Here is a 17,176-nt window from a genome sequence, read left to right on the forward strand (position 1 = left end):
AACCTGTTTAATAAATGGGTTTTCTGCTTGTTTCTGAATATGGTGAAATTAATTAGGAATTAAATGTTAGGGAATAATTGAGAGGAGTGAAATCTAATCCCCTGTATCTAATTCTTTTTCTTACTTAATCCTGTAGCTGTCTGCTTAAAATCCTCATTAAATAACACTTATTTCACAAAAGGTGTGTAATTATATTTCAGAAATTTGTATCTGGCAAGCTGTCTAGACTTTATCTCACAATGTGCGTTTCAATATCTTCAAATGCTAAATCCTGCAACTTTTGTCTTTCCCTGAAGTGCCAACATGAGCCTTTGTGTCAACTATGAGAGAACCCCTGCCCGCTAATCCACTCATTTCATTAAGTACACCTTGCTAGTACTTGGTCACTTTAAAAAAAAAAAAGAAGAAAAAAAAGAAATCCCAATTCAGTGCTGCCTAAATCGCTAATGCTCCACATTTAACACTCCTCAGAGATTTCAGCCCATTAACATGATGGCATCATACAGCTGCACATCCCAAAGGTTCTCTATTGGATGTGGATCTGGGGAATGTGGAGGCCATTTAAGTACACGGAGCCATGTTCAAGAAGCTCATTTGAGTTGACTTGAGCTTTGTGATGTGGTGTTATCCTTTTGGACACAGCAATTAGAAGATGTGTGCAGGTGTTCTTTTTTTCTACATGGTCAGCAACAATATTCAGGTAGACTGTGGTGTTTAAACAGAAGCTTGCTATTGGCTCATTAGGTATTTGCAGTAACAAGCAGCTAAACAGCTGTACCTGAAAGTGTTCAGTGTCAAACTGCTCAGTAGATATGCACTAAAGGAGTCTGATTGATGAAACAGTCTTAATCAGCAATGACCTTCTTTCCCACTGATGGTTAAATGTAGCTCTTTGAGCTGTAGTTTTTTTTTTTTTTTTCCTGGTGGTAGTCTTTGGTTTCAGGAAGGCTGCATCAGACTTGTCTCTTTTGAATCATATCTTTAAAAAAAGCAACAATGTTTTGCCATCTGTGAGATTTAATCATCGTATGACGTCTTTGGCACTCTCCTTTGTGTGTCTTCACCTGTATATTGGTCATTTTTATGTAGAAAGGGGAGATGAGGAGGGTAAATACTGTGCAGTCCCACACAAGCTGACACTAGACCATCTCATTTGTTCATCAGCCCAGTATTTACTACTACAGTCAAAGCCTTGTCATTAAAATTTAAGTGCCAAACTAGGAGGGTATGCATTATGAATAGCCCTACATGGCTGTAGTTCTAATGTTTGTATTGTTTTTTTATTAACATCTGCAGCAGCTGTGGTTTCAATGTTGTAGCTATGCACTAACTGGCTCCCCACGAGCAGTAGTAAACCATTGTAGTGGCAGCCTTTAACAAATTAAAATCTGAGGTATTCACTTAATCCTCTTGTCTTGTTACAGGTTTTGGGATGCCAATGATGCCACACTATCAGCCTAATCCATACATGGAGCCACCTGGCTTTGTCGTCCCACATACCCACCTTCATCTCATGGACTACAGGCGCATGCTAAACCCCCAGTATTACCAGACCATGGCCTATCACGCCCGCAGGTTGCGCTACCAACACAACTCCCCAACCAGAGAAATGACCAGCTCCGAGGTGCAAACTGAGCCACTCTCAGTGACACAGAACACCAGCACCCCAAATTCCAGAGACATGGAGTCATCCAGTGTCTTCCCAATTTGTAGCAGCAGCACCACCACCAATGTCTCCAACAGTCGGGTGCTCTCGTCAGCCTTGACTGTGGAGAGTTCTCCAGAGAGTAATGACATGGTGCCCTCGTCCACCATTAGGACGCCATCAAATGGCAGCTTTGTGATTCAAACTGAAGAGGTGAGGATTGAATGCTGCACCACACCTGTGGGACTACAGCTTCTGCACTCTCACGAGACCGCAGAAGTATCCCGTAGTTTTTCCCAGGACATGGTCCAGTGTAGCTCCATTCTCCAGGGTCACGTCCTGCAGGACGAGGGACTCTGCCTCCCTCCAGACCAGTCGGAGCAGGCACTCCAGGTTTGTCCTGATATCCTGTTAGTTGGAGCACCCAGCACAGGTGAGCATATCCCTGCTCTAGAAGAATCTGGGAACCAGATGGTCCCTGTCGTTTGCAGTTTGGAGTCTCAAGAGGCAGCATGTGGGGAAGCTGGGGTGATGAGTGAGAGAGAGCAGAGTATGACCAAGAATCCCCAACTCGAAGTCGTTCACCTGTCGTTTGATACAAGCTACCTGGATGAGTTGAGGAAGATGGAGTCTTCAGTTTGGTCCAGGGACGACACCTTGGTTCCTTCCTCAGAGTCATTGATCCAAAATGGTCCCGCAGAGTCTCTTGAGGAAACACTGACTACTAATGAGGTGACTTCTGCAGACATGATGCTGGAAGAGGAGGCTCCTCCGGAAGATGGCACAGCTATGACTGACATGCCGCCGTTGGAAGAGGATGACCTGGGAGTAGTCTCCACTGTGCAGGATGAGATGGTGGTTGAAGCTGATATCTGCCCTATGATGGAATCACCTGTTTCGGAAGAACCTTCTAAACCAAATCTAATGTGCACGGAGATGGTGGCTGTATCCAATGTGCAGCATTTGGAGAGCTCTCCTCTTGGGGCAGATCGAAGCCAAAGCAGAACAGAAACCAGTATCCAGGATTCTCAGGACACATCCTTCGAATCATTACCTGCCTATCTCCCCTCAACTAACTGGCTAGCTGATTTTGAGAATGTCTACTACAGCAACAAGTTGCCGCAAGCTCCCAAGAAGCAGACCCGACCTCAGGGTTTAGATGTTTCTGCTCGAAGGCGAAAACTAGACCTCGAATACAAAGAACTAAATATTCGCAAGCCAAAGGAGAAATACAAACCCAAAGGCAAAGCAGATCGAAGAAGCCTTTCCGACCATGAATGCTGCCTCAGCAGAAGCTTCAATGAGAACATTTTCAGTACTCGTGTGCCAAAGAGGGAAAGACTCTGCTCCAGATGTCTGACAAAACGTAGAACCTGTATGCCTGCCAGCCCTGGACTTGACGGGCACAACTTAAAAAGAAAAGCGGTTCCCTTCCAGCAGTGGAACGACGCCCCCTTACCGACATGTGACGCATGTAAATCTCACACCAAGAGGCGGCTGATGAGGAAAGATTCTAATCCTGATCTTTGCAGTCCTCATCGGGGCCATGACACTGAGGGCGAATCCTCTGAAAACAGCTCGTGTCGCAAAGGTCAAAGGTGGAGGCCGGGTGACAATCTCAGGAAGCTCGCAGACCTTAAAAGGCCACTAGCATGTAAGCAGAACCTGGAGAAGAGTCCTGGAGCGATGTATCCAAAGCTGAGGGAGAAGAACTGTGTGTGCAATGAGCTGCAGCATCAGCCTGTTGCTTGGGAGAGGCTACACCACTGCACCACCGGGAATGCCATCCGGGAAATGGATGAGAACTGTGCTGTGCCTCTTCAGGACAACTGGAGGGATGTGGACCAGAGATACCTGATGCACAGGTGGCAAACTGGTGAGCACACAGTTTATCTAGAATTCTCTCCTTACATGCTGGTCCACATTTCTAATAACATTGTTCTGCCAACAGAGAAATCATGGATGCCTAAGAGTGACACAGATGGCTCCAAGAATGAAACCAGATCACAACACTTGAACAGACACAAGAAATCACAACCACAATCACAAGGTTTGCCTCATGTTTTACCATGCTTCAGATTTATTTTATGGTCTCAGATGTAAGAAGTGTTTGACACACCTTTATATTCAGGGTTGATTTTTAAACTAAATTCAAAACAGGGAACAGGCTGCAGTGTGACAAGATGTCGGTCGTTTTTTTAAAATGTTGGTTTTTTTTTATAAAAACAAACTGTAAAGAGCAGAACTATCATCTTAAATAACTGAAGTAACTTTTACACTTAAAAGAAGAGTTTAGAGTCCGGCTGTGTTTGAAGCCTGTTAACCTGAAGGTAAAACACTCCACAGAAGTGCATGCTTTACTATAGCTGCTCTTGTAGCCTTTGTCCACCTGATGCTTTGTAGGAATTGAGGCATCTTTCAGCATGGTGCACAGATTATTTCAAGGTTATAGGCAGGAAAACAGGAGATGAAGGGTCTCTCGTCCATATGTCCTCTTGGAGGTTTGCAGCTCAGACGAACGACAAGGATGATGTAACGGTAATTTATTTTGATGGGATGTCTGACAGTTGATTAGCCCTTAATTCTGAATATTTGGGTTGGTTTAAAAAAACATTGAGTCTTAAGTGCTCAAAATAAGAACTTTAAATATAAACAGTGTATCATTTATTACTTATTTAGAAAAAATGGTCAGATATGAACAAATGAAGTGTAAACTTTTTGTCTTTTTTTTTTTTGCAGGAACTCTTACCAGAGACACACGATGCTGATCTGCACAACTAGCACAAATCTCACAAAGTGAAAAAGCACTTTTTAGAAATTGATGTACACTTAATTTAAATGTTTCCCACTTTAATTGTCTGTATGTGATCACATTATTCACTATTTATTACTGCTGAATAAACACAGAATTAAGTTTTTGTCCTGCGCTTTTGTGGTTTTCAAGCTGCAGTTATGAATGTGTCCACTAGATGGACCCATTTCTATGCTAACGACACAATCCCTTACACTCGATCAGAAATGCCACTTTTCTAAAGAGCAGATTAAAATTTCTTGGAAAGTAGAACTGCTCATCAGATTTAAATTATTCAACATCTTAAAAGACTTAAGGTAATTTGAATTTTTCATCTATCAAGTGGAGACTTGATGTATCATGTTCAGATCAGTACTGGTTGTCTCAGCAGTCATTGGGGAATAAAACCTGCAACTTTTGCTGAGAGGTATGCAGTCAGCATTTACAGCCCAGACTGTTAGCTTTCAATAACTGAATTTCAAAATCCTACAAAACAGAAACCTTAGACTCTGATCAGCACAGCAAATTTTTATGAAGGTCTGACCTGTTTTGATAGACTTGGTCAATGAAGGGCCTTGAGCTGAACTGCAAGAAGCTGGCTCTCATTTGTTCTTTGTACTAATGAGCTATTAGCACCAAAAAGGTGAACTTATAACGTTTTTGGCTATTATGTGGCTACTGTAACTGGCTTGGGCTATAGGATGAATATGGAGTACTCTTAATGAAGTGAGTAGAATGGCCTGTACTAGCTGCCTTCACTTACTTGAATCAGGCCAAGTGGACACATAAAGGTAATTAAACCCACAGGGTTTGTTAGACTAGCTATAAACATGCTCACATGAAAGAATTGGGTGCTGGCCACATCTCGGTAGTTACAAACACTGGTAGGTAGGCAGCAAAGTTGAAACTAAACTATGAAGATGCTAAACAACCAGTGCAGGCTGAAAGTAGCAGCAGGCAGATCAGTGGTGTTTGAATGTGTTTGCTCAGTAAGACTGGAAAAAAGCTGTTGATAATACCAGCTGTGTCCAATGGACTTGCAATAGCTCACATCTGTCATTTAAACATGAAAAAATGTCAGATGTCATTATTCCAATTAATGAATATTTAGAAGTCTGTAAGACAGGGTTATTCTTTCAGCTGCAGACCTGGTTACCTGAGAGCAGGTAAAGGAAAACTCTAAAAACAGAATACATATATTGATATGAGGTCTGCAAGTACAAACGGTTTTATGATCATTACAATAAGAAGCCTTTAATTGTCTTTATACAGTATACAACAAAAATGCAGAGCAGCTACACCTTCAGATGCAAAAAGAAAATGAAAACTTTTATTCACAGAGTAAAAATAAAAAGTACTATATATTATATTACATATAGTGGTTACACATCTGTTCCTCTCTAATCTCAAACATAACCGACTCTGGAGCTGGATAAGTCTTCAGCACAAGTTACCATGGCGATATACTTCAGTGAGTACATCGCCACGCTTCTTGATGAGCCTCAAATCCTGCTTCATTGTTCAGGCCTGCGGTGGCTAATTTCTGTTTATTTTCATTCTCACTTTGACTTTTAACCCTTGTTAGGACCATCTTGGTCTGTTTTATGCAACTGCTCGTTTCCCAGAATTCCCAGTGGAGTGGCGCAAAGCCAGCATTAACCACAGAGCCACAGTAGCCACATTAGCAGGAAATATGACAGGAAGAACTGAACTAGAGAGAAGGAAAGTAGCAGATAACTGTGAAAAGGTCTTCAAAAGTCTGGAGATGCATTTAACTCAAAGAGCAGCCAGCTTGACTGTTGATCCTGTGGATGATTATTTCAGGGAAATCATGAAAACGCGGTGCAGAAAGGTTTGTTTCTGGGAAAATCACTTGCATGCTTTGCTGAATTTGCTGTCAAGAGACAAAAATATGTCTGTGAAGCCCACTCTTGACCATTAATACACAATGTCACTCCCCAAGAGGAATAGTACTCAAACGGACTGAATAAGTAATGAATCATGTTGGAAACAGAACATTAGCATTTATGCAGTGTTCAGTGGGCCTTTGAAACCAGTCTTACTGACATGTAATGTGCCATAATAATAGCTTTCCTTGCTGGAGGGGAGGTAAGCACTGAAAAGCAGAGCGCATGTTTTTGTGAGCCACTTTATATAAAGGAATTGTGGGAGTCCACGTGTGTTTGTGACTTTCAGGGTCCTGCAACAGGCCAGTGACTGCTTTCCTTTCTTCTGCTCGTCCTCCGCGGAGAGATGCGCACAGAAAGCCCACACAATGCCGTCTTCAAAGGCAGAGAAAGGCCCGCTTTTGTGCATTGTTTCAGAGACGGTTGAAAGCTTTTGCAATTTAAAACAACCCTCTTAAGTGATTTCTGTCTAACGGGGAGCAGGGGCTCTTTGAAGCTAACAGTGTGGTGAGGGAGGCCAGATGGGATGAGGAAAGATGCAGTAAGTGGAACGCAACTCGTGATTTCCCCCCAGATTCGTCAGTTTCAGGGCGGGGACGGACAGCTCGGCCCGGCTGGTCTCAGAGCTCATATCTTGGAGACTCCTGCTTTGTACCATCGTTCCATCTTCATGACACCTGCCTTATGGGTAAATGTAAAAGGCTTAGACGTGACTGTCTCCCAGAGGTACTTCCATGATGAGGTGGTGGTGGCAGGGTGTCTGATATCAAGCCGGGGGAGGCACGTAAATGTTTGGAGTCTCTGCGGGTAAAACGTCATGCAGGGATGATTTCCCTTCACAGGCCGGGTGTGAGCTGATGTATTCCAGTACACAAAGTGCACTGAAATGCCCAGAACGATGAAGAAAACCTCTGATGTGAGAGCATTTTGCAGTTCTTCACTTTCTCTACTTGCAGCAAAACAGTCATTTATGAGCTTAAGAACCTGAAAATAAAGCTGGTGGTGTTTGATTTTTAAAAGAAACCCTTTGTCAGAGTCGTGGGGTAGGTCATAAAACTATTTAGGTCCATTGTGTTCACTTAGCAACAGAAACCAAAGGCACATAAAACCTACCTGAACCATCCAGCTTTGAGTTTTTCTTATTTTAACACTGGTTCACGTTTTTATTGCTTCTAGTCATAATTTAAGGATTTCTGCATGTTTTACTCTCTCTTACTTCTCTGTGTTGCAGTTTGCAACTCTGATCTTCTAAGTACATGTGAACAAAGTATTATTATAATTAACATCTTGCTTTACAAGGTCGCTTATTACTTTCTTATCATTGAGGAAAAGTAAGGTGATGATCAGAAACAAGCTGCTGCGTGTGATGGTGGCAGATAGGAAGGCTTGTAAAATGTGAAATGCAAAATAAGTATAGACTCCCTTAAAGGATTAGTTCAACAGTTTATTAAAAGACTGTCATGACTCCTATCACAAAAATTATAAAAATTATAACAATTATACTCCTGTTCTTCTCTCTCAGATGTCTCTTACTGGCTTCCAGTTTTCATGCCTTTAGCTTTAGGCCAGCTTTGTACTAATGCAAAACTTGGTGTCTCAGAAACCTTTATTGAACCCTTTACACCTTATCTGCTGATGCATCCATCCAATTTGGGTTTCAGTAGGGCAAAAAATTCAGGGACTGAACCCCTGACTTTCAGATCAGTAGATGAGCGTGCTACCTTCTGAACCACAGCTGCTCCTAACTCATGTTAAAGCTTGGGGATAACTTAGGTTTCTGTTAGAGTTTTAAAGTCTAATATCCAGGCAAGAAAGCTCAGTTAAAGGACTATTTCAGCAGTGAGAAACAGGCACATCTCCAAACTCTCCTTTAAAATGTCAGTTTCCAGTCATATTCAGGAAAATTCGCAACATTTACAATAAGCTAGTCTAACCATGTCTCTGCATTACTGCATAGAACTGAGAATTAATTGTCTGAATGCTCCTTTAGACCCCTCCTTCTTGAGGGGTTTCGGAGTGAAGTCACTCGTCTGTCTGCACCTTGAGGCAATTGTATTTGTGATTTGGTGCTGTATAAACTGAATTGAATTGAATTGAATTCAACTGCATGTCGAAAGGATCTAGTTGTGGAGGTTTGGCCATCTGCTTAGGATTTCTCCTGGGCACCTCACTTTGGAGATTTTCCAAGCACTTCTAACTGGTTGGAGACCCCAGAACTCGCTGAGAGATTTTGTATATCTCATCCACCCTGGGATCACCTTGGAATCCCTCAGGAGGAAGCGGAAAATGTGGCTGGCATGAAGGATCCTTAGTCTGCTGCCCTTGTGGCCTGACTGGATGGATACATGTTCCTTGAAGTGTCTAAATTAGGTTTACAAGACATGAAAAAGGCAGAGGATTTTCTCTGTGTTTAGGGACTTTTGCAGGAAGTGTGAAGTTAAGCTTTCCCCGGTGGTACTCACATTGGTTACCATTAAATTTTCTTCCCTCCAGTAACAGGTAACAACAATGGAAATCCATCTGATGCCCTGAATGAAGTTGCAGTAAAACCCACAGTGAAATTTGGCTCCCTGTTCTCTTAGCCCACTACTTTTTCCTTCCCTGTCTCTGTCTAAGAGTGAAGTTGAATCATACACTTCCAGCTGCCCTCAAACGGCATCACTAAGCTTAGCCCTTGATTTTTGACTGTCGGCAGTATCAGGAGAATCCCAGCTCATGGATTTTCACAATTGCATAGGCTTTCTATGTAATTGCCATACAGCAGCATTAGGGGTGTGACCAGGAATAATAATTTTTGACTGACTGAAATATCAAAATATTATCTAAAATACCCCTACACTGCTTCCATTAATGTGCTAAACACCAAATCATCAGTCGAGAGCCAAGAATGAGAGAGTATTTAAAGGTTTTTGACTATTGGGGATTGAATATGATGGTGTATTATGTTTTTGGCTCTTGTATATGCATGTATGGCACAATGCAAATGTTTTAGGCTGCAAAAAAAAAGGTAAAATATAAGTATTCTTGTATCTAAACTGTGATTGAACCATGTTCTTTTATCATGTGTGCATACATCCCTCCACACTGTCTCCGACTGTGTTCAAGCAGCCTGCTTTAATGTCAGTGCCTCTGTGTGCGTAGCCGCTTTAGATTCCTATAAAAGCTGTAGGAGGTTAAGAGCATCCATCCAGCCTCCTTAACGGTTTGGAGCGATTCTGTCAAGCTGTCGAGGTGGTTTTTCCCCGAGAACGGCGGAGAACGTGTCACACGGTTCAAGTGTTTTGAAATGTTCATCATCAGCCGACGGCTCTGAGATGACTAAGTGGTATCAGAGCACGAGATTACTTTGAGGAGAGTTTCCTCAAGTGCTCCCTGCTCCGTTTACAGAGAAATATAAAATTAGACCTGCAGTGAATTACAGTGAGCGATTTATACATCGGTAAATAGAAGCACAGCCTGAAGACTGTCAGTGCTGGCAGTTTTTTTTAATGCAGCAGACAGGATTTATCACCTGAAAACAATTCTTTATTTCTAAGGCTAAAAGATGAAAAAGCTTAAATATTATTAATATTGAATCAAACAGCTGAAGTGTTATTGATATTAAAGACGAACTTTGAACTGACAAATAAAAGAGAATCAAAAAGAGGTGATTTAAATCTTCTTTTCCTTTTTACAATAATATCGGTTTAATCGCACTATTCTTGACAGTAACACGAGCAGAGATGGGCAGTAACGCGTTACAAGCAACGCGTTACTGTAATCTGATTACTTTTTTCAAGTAACGAGTAAAGTAAGGGATTACTATTGCAAAAACGGTTATTAGATTACCGTTACTTTCCCGTAGGAACGCTGCGTTACTGCGTTACTAAAACCGTAAATTTTTTGCGAGAATGTCTCACGACAGTGACGTAAGCGAGTGCGCCGTTAGTGACAACAGCTGTGTGCAGATCAACAATGGATCACATATCGATTGTAGGAGAGAGTATGAGCGTGCAGCGTTTAAAGCGTGGAAGTACTGACCTTACTTTGAGTCTGATTCCATAAAAAGTGACAAAAACATTAGCGTCCGTCGTGCGTGGGAAGAAAACTTCGTTTTACAGCGAAAAAAACCCCCTAAACAAGCACCGAGTGCGTGGATTCTTCAACTGACCGCAGCACACCTGCACCAGGGTAAACCTCCGCCTACCCCAGTCCTGCTTTACAGGTGAAAATAGAGCAAAAGGACCGCTGAGTCTTTGACTTTATTTATTTTCTGCTGTGTTTTACTTGCTTCTATTTGAAAGAGTGAGTGTAAACACAAAAAATATTTTATTTTATGTGCTGGAATGTGCAGAAAGTAGGTTTAAATGTTAAACTAATTTATTCAAGTCAGAGAATGTTGCATATAATTACATTTTTGCTTGATGCATAAAGTTAAAAGATTAAAACTGATAAAACAAGTTAAAAAAAGAGACTTTTCCATTTGATTACATTTTGTATGATGGATTATGCAGAAAAAGTAGAATTGGGCTGAAAGATCTATCGCTTTATCACCTCTTCAGGTTGTAAATCGTGTTTTTAAAAAGTAACTAAGTAACTAAGTAAATAATTACTTTTGAAAATAAGTAATCAGTAAAGTAACGGGATTACTTTTTTGGGGAAGTAATCAGTAATTAGTTACTGATTACTTTTTTCAAGTAACTTGACCAACACTGAACACGAGAGACCTGGATGACCACGAATAAAAGATGAATGTAGCTTAAAGTGAGAGCCATTAACCTGCATTCTTTCTTATGTCCAGCAGGGGGCGACTCCTCTGATCGTAAAAAAAGATGGTATTAAAGTCTTCAGGAAAACAACCATACTTCTCACTTCACTTGGCTAACGAGGTGTCAGTCACAAGATGTTAGCTGAAGAACGTGACGTCAGATCTCACACCCAGTTTCAAAGAGCCCATTGGTGAAAGCGGCCATCACGAGGCTTCGTAACGCTACGTTACTAGCGGCTTGGTGACATCACAGTGGTCATGTTTATATTGAAGAGCTTTACACAAAAGCATGTGTATTTTGCGTTTTAAATTTTTTTTTAATGTCACACCAACCGCAGAATTTCACAAGATGATTTGTGACATTTGTGTTTTATAACAAAGCTCAATTTTTCAGATCCGAATAAACATTTCTGACCAATCAGATCAGTGCATTTGGCACAGTCTTAGATCAAAATGTGCACAGGTGAATAATATACAAATTACCTCTACATAACTAAACGCTTCTCTGTTCAGTCCGCTCTCTAAAATTAATTCTCTGCCTCCCCAGATGTGGTTTCAACTCTGCCAACAGGAGCTCAAACTGCCCCACTGACATCCACAAATATGTATACAAGGTGTCATGATGCAGTTTCAACTCCTGGATCAAACCATGAAGTGCTCCCTGCTGCTGCCTTCTCATTAGAACTGGACAAACCCAGAATTTCCATGTTTTCCTTTTTTTCCCTTTTAGAAACATCAGGACCAAATCATTGCTTTCATTTTTTTTTCACATTTTTTAGGATGACTTGTATTTTATGTTGCTTTTTCACAGCTCTCTCATTGTGTAACATCGTGATATCGTGTCTGTGACTTTTAGTGAGTGGAGACTTAAAAAGACTAAAATGGCTCAATGGGCTCCGTCAAAGGCGAGTACAAGATAAATAAAGATCTGGATCATGCTAATTTTGTAACCTGTAAGCTATAAAGCATAATAGGTCTCCTTCAAGAACCCTTTACAAATAGATATCTGCTTCCAACATGCTCATTGCCTGCCTTATATTGCATGCCAAGGCTTAATTGAAGCAGGTCTCTGTGAAAGTCTCACCTATGCTGGCAATACACTTGTGAAGATCTCTGTCTTTAAAACTTGTACATCATCAGGTCATCACTCCTTCCTCGGTTGAAGAGAAACACTCGACCGGTGTCCTGCCGTCTGGTCTCTGCAGCTCCTGAAGGACATGATGGATGCCCATTTGAAGGATCCCTTCTGTCATCCAGACGCCCATTTAGGGGCCTGGCTACGGCTGACCACTCTGGGCCGAGTATAGGAGGGCAGCATCAGTCACTCAGCAGACCACACCGACTTTTTTGGCAGCTTAGTGCATTGGTCACCTGACATAGCAACAAAAGCAGCTCTGTACATGCTGTAGTTCTCTCCCTAATGTGAAACTTTAGCAGACAGCACATCCACTCTGCAGTATTGTGATGAGGAATGGAAGACGGCAAATAAATGCATTTCTCTCGTGGTCACTTTCTGCAGGTCGCGTGTTTCTTGGTGGTACTACCATAGGCAGCGTTGGGGGCGATTTCCTCCGGGGCATCCCACACTCAGGTGTATGCACTCAATTAAGCAATAACACAGTCAAGGTCACGCTGCATAGTGTTATTGGCAACAGTGAGCTGCAGCTGGAGGAAATGTAGATCAGCCAGCAGCCACAGTGAAACATGACCTTGACTGTTATTGCTTTTACACAACACTGCCTGCATTCACACAGGAGCTCGAAAAGTGATGCCTGATTAACTTTTTTTTTAATGGGTGGGGAGTTGATTTCTGCTGCCCTGCACTCAAAGTCTGTGCAGCCAGTTTGGGGGGCAGTTTATTTACTTTCAGCAGAATGAATTTCACTTGAGAGCAGCACTGCTGCCACCACCTTTTCTACTGTGACTACTTTGCACAAACTTTATAGTCTTGGACTGCAATAGAATAGCTTTGCATGTGTCACAGTTCAAAATAATAGTTATTTATCTCATACAGGACCATACAGACCAGTTCACCCTCTGTCTGAAACAACCCATATTAACTCGCCCCCCTTTAAGTCAGCTTTGATCTCTTTTTTCTGATTGGCTGCCCCTTACAAACAGAAGGTTTGGCCAGCAGGTGGGTGGCGCTTCCATACACACGGCCAAATCTGTGTGGCAGACGTGACATTATAAGGGATATCCCCTTTCTGTGACATCATGCAGACCCAATAAAAGAAATACCCACGTCCCAGGAATGACTTACACATAAGCTGATCTCACTATTTAATTCTTTCTAATACTATAAAATATTACAGAAAATAACCTTACCACCCTAAAAGATTGTTCTGGTCGTTCACGCTCTATAATCTTCTTGATCAGGCTTTCCACATTCTATTAGATCAGCTTTATTTGGCTCTGTGTGAGCCAGTCAAGTTCTTCCACATCAGTAGAAAACCACGTTATTTTGGTATCTTAGATTATATTTATCGTGGTTAACAAGCTGCAAAATACTAGAATTTCACCTAAACTGGAGCAGAAACTTCCATCCGCCCATCTTCTTCTTATCCAGAATCAGGTGACAGGGGCAGTTGGTTAAGAAATTCCAGATGTTTCTTTCCTTAGCAAGACTCATTAAGGCATTTCCGTACCAGATGAGATGTAGCTCTTCCTGGAGCCTCCTCCCAGTTGGGCTAACTTGAAAAAACCTCCTCCGAGCTCCCTCTGAATGTCTGCATGTCGAGAAATGCCAGGTTTTTGGATAATAGCTCATTGGGAATCACTTTGCTGGTGCAAAAATGCAATTTTAGACCCCCCAAGGTAACATATTGTAAAGCAAAGGGAACAAATATGCGTTTTATTTATTGAAATGCTCATTTTCCTAATTAAATTTGGAGTCCAATCACAACTCCTTTTGTTTGGTTCATTCAGTGCTGGGCAGGTGAAACGTCGTCTCCTCAGCGACAAAAACGCTGCCAATTGATGTATTTCCAGTACTGTTGTGGGCATTTAATTTAGCTCCTTGTCTGTGCTCCAGCAAACTCTGCAGGACCACACATGTAAACAAACAGGTGTGGGGGCACATGAAGATGCCGGTGAATGGTCCTCCCCTGGTTCAAACTATACAGACCTTAATTCAGCTGCTTGCTAACCATCATTTGCAGCTGTGAGTTTCATGGCTCGTATGAATGGCACACTTTCATCAACAGAAAGCCTTTATGTTAATCTCGTACTGTACACTGCAATCATTGCATCAGATTCCTTTTTCTCTGGAGGAGTTCGTGTCTTCACAGTGTGAAACTGCAGGGAAATGAGGATTAGAAAACCACTCCTTGTTTTAGACGATGCAGTGTTTGTTGAGAAGGTCAGATTGAAAAGCAGGTGATGCTCGGCTGCTCTCGGAAATGTCAAGAGTTCCTGTTTTTAGCACCCCCTGCTCTTTGGGATATTGCTGCTCGTAGCTTAAGGAGCTGTGACCCTCAGAGCAGCAGAGAGCATCAGAACAGCAGTGAAAAATCCCTCCTGCCACTTCTCTGCAGCATAAACGACAATGAAGTGTGGCCTTGCCGGATATTGGCTTCTGCGATAAGGAGTGTGGTTTACAATATCGGCTGAGCCCAAAGGGAAGCAGAAGCTGCAAAGTTCAGCATGTCCACTTGTTAACCGCACAGGTCCTGAGAGCGAGCCCAGGCGCCCCGTCGCTGCAGGCTCAGCATTTCTCCACCGACATGACGGCAGATAGATCAGCCAATGCTCGGCGGTCTTAATACCCCAGGCTTTTACACTTAATGTCTTTCAACTGACGAACGACCCGTGTTTACAAAGTGCACCTCGTGGAGCAGCCAGTGGCAGTGAACCCCCACAACGATCCAGGTTTTACAGGAAGTGAGAGGAGCGTTTAATGGAGCAGGGCGATATTGATGGTGTCACGACAAAGCGAGAGGGTCAAAGTGCAGCTGATTACCTCTGCCGTTTCTAAAGCTTGTTACGCGATAATGCAAACTGCTGGAAGTGTGATTACATCACCTTCTGGGTCCAGACTGGACTTAAAAGATCATATTTCCCATTAATGTGGCCATTGCGGCTCCTTTGCACTCCTCGCTCATGTCAGATTAAAGGCTCAGAAGACTGAAAGCTCATTCTCGGCCTCTTTGGAAAAGTAGCTGATGAAACAGTCTTGCTGCAAGGTGCACGGGGAGCATTTCATTCATCCATATTTATTGTGTGCACCCCTGAGGTCTAATGAATGTGTGTTTTATTCCTCCTGTAGTAGAGCAAGAGTTTTTGAACCTTAAAATAAAGACTGTCTTTAAAAGATGAAAGTAGCCACTATGACACTACCCAGTGGTAGCTGGCTGTTTGTATCAGATCTCATAGCAATCGCACTACTATCGCATTGGTGAAACAGGAGAGTGTTAAAAATAAGTGGAAAAAAATAAGTGAAATACATTTTTCAGTGGTTTAAACAATTTTCCATAGAGCTGTGGCTCTGACCTCTATACAGCTGCAGTTTTCTGTGAATTCAGGGGAGAAATCCCAGCTGCTTTAATTGGACCTGGAAGTTATATCCATATTTAAATACATATTAAACTCACAAAAATACACCGAATTCAAGCAAATCCACAGTCCTGAGTTTGAAGCTACAGCAAACCTGATGAGACGTCAATGGTTGTCATGATCTGGGTGATTGGCTGGAAATTTCCGCCAGGTTCCCGAGTGTCCTTGGTGTCCGCTCCTGGACAGGGCTGCCACGTCTGCGACAGCCTCACTCACCTGGAGCTAACTGAAGCAATCAGGCTGGGGAGATTTAAGCCCTACGCTGGCGTTTCATCTCCGCCTGTTCGTCAGCTGCTCCATTGGCTTCTGGAACCTCTTAATACCCCTGGATAATGTACCTTCTCTTTGGGAATCTCTCTGTTCCTCACCTGTCTGCCCTCCTGCCATCACACTCCCTAGGAACCAACAGAACTCAGGTCAGCCATCTCACACCACCTAACTCACCCGGACTCACGCCGCCTCCCCCTCGATGCTTCCTTCACGCCTCCTGCAAGTAAGATGGAAATACAGCCATACTCATCTTCTCCAAAGCTCACCTTTGACTTCTGTTCTAATCCCGTTTCCCCAGTGGGACCATTAACATCCCAGTCACGGTCCAGTTGCTCCTCCTAGTCCTGTTTCCCCTATTTTTCCCACGCCCACGTTATCACGCCACACACACCAGGCCACTGTGCATTCTGTGCCTAGTTGTTTAGCCACCGCCAAGTATTACCTTGTGATATTTCAATAAACATTGGTAAAACTTTCTTGCTGCCTCTGCTCTGGGTTACTGCGCTTGGTTTCAGTTCTGGTACTGGTCTTCGAGCCCTTGTGACAACGGTAGGTTAAAGAGTTCCCTTTTTTCTGGCACTAGAATCAGAATTATGACGTAAATATGCTGCAAAATGTGAGAATCTGTAGAAAAAAATGTGTACACATACAAGGATCTTGACTTCAGCTATTTCTTCGCTCTCAGTGCACGTAACAGAGTAGACAACAGAAAATACTGACAACATGACACAAAACAACACGTCTTGCATATTTATGAGTGCAAAGATGCTGGAATAAATAAGGGATGGATATCTAGTTTCTACATACACAGTATATACTTGAGGCCTTCAAGTGCAAAGCTTTCATTTGGTGGCTGTAGCTCAGGAGGTAGAGCAAGTCATCTACTGATCGGCAGGTGGGTGGTTCGATCCCTGACTCCCCCTAGTCTGCATGCCAAATATCCTCGGGCAGGATATTAACCCCAAGTTGCTCTCCAATGCATCCATCGGAGTGTAAGTGGTAGTTAGTAAGTGCAAAGAAGACAGTGAATGTGGCATGCTGTATAGCTGTATAGAGCGCTTTGAGCACTCTGGGATAGTAGAAAAGTGCTATATAAGAATCAGTCCATTTATCATTTATTTGAAAACAAGTATGTGGTTAGAGGTGAAAATTTACTGAACATTAATGTATTTATTGTCATGGTTTAGGGAGGGTCAAGGTTCCGCCCCCTCTCCCTCTTTGATGGTCGGCAGGTTCTTGAGCCACCTGGTTTCCCTTCTTCT

This window comes from Rhamphochromis sp. 'chilingali' (assembly GCF_963969265.1).
Source record: "Rhamphochromis sp. 'chilingali' genome assembly, chromosome: 18".
Lineage (NCBI taxonomy): Eukaryota > Metazoa > Chordata > Actinopteri > Cichliformes > Cichlidae > Rhamphochromis > Rhamphochromis sp. 'chilingali'.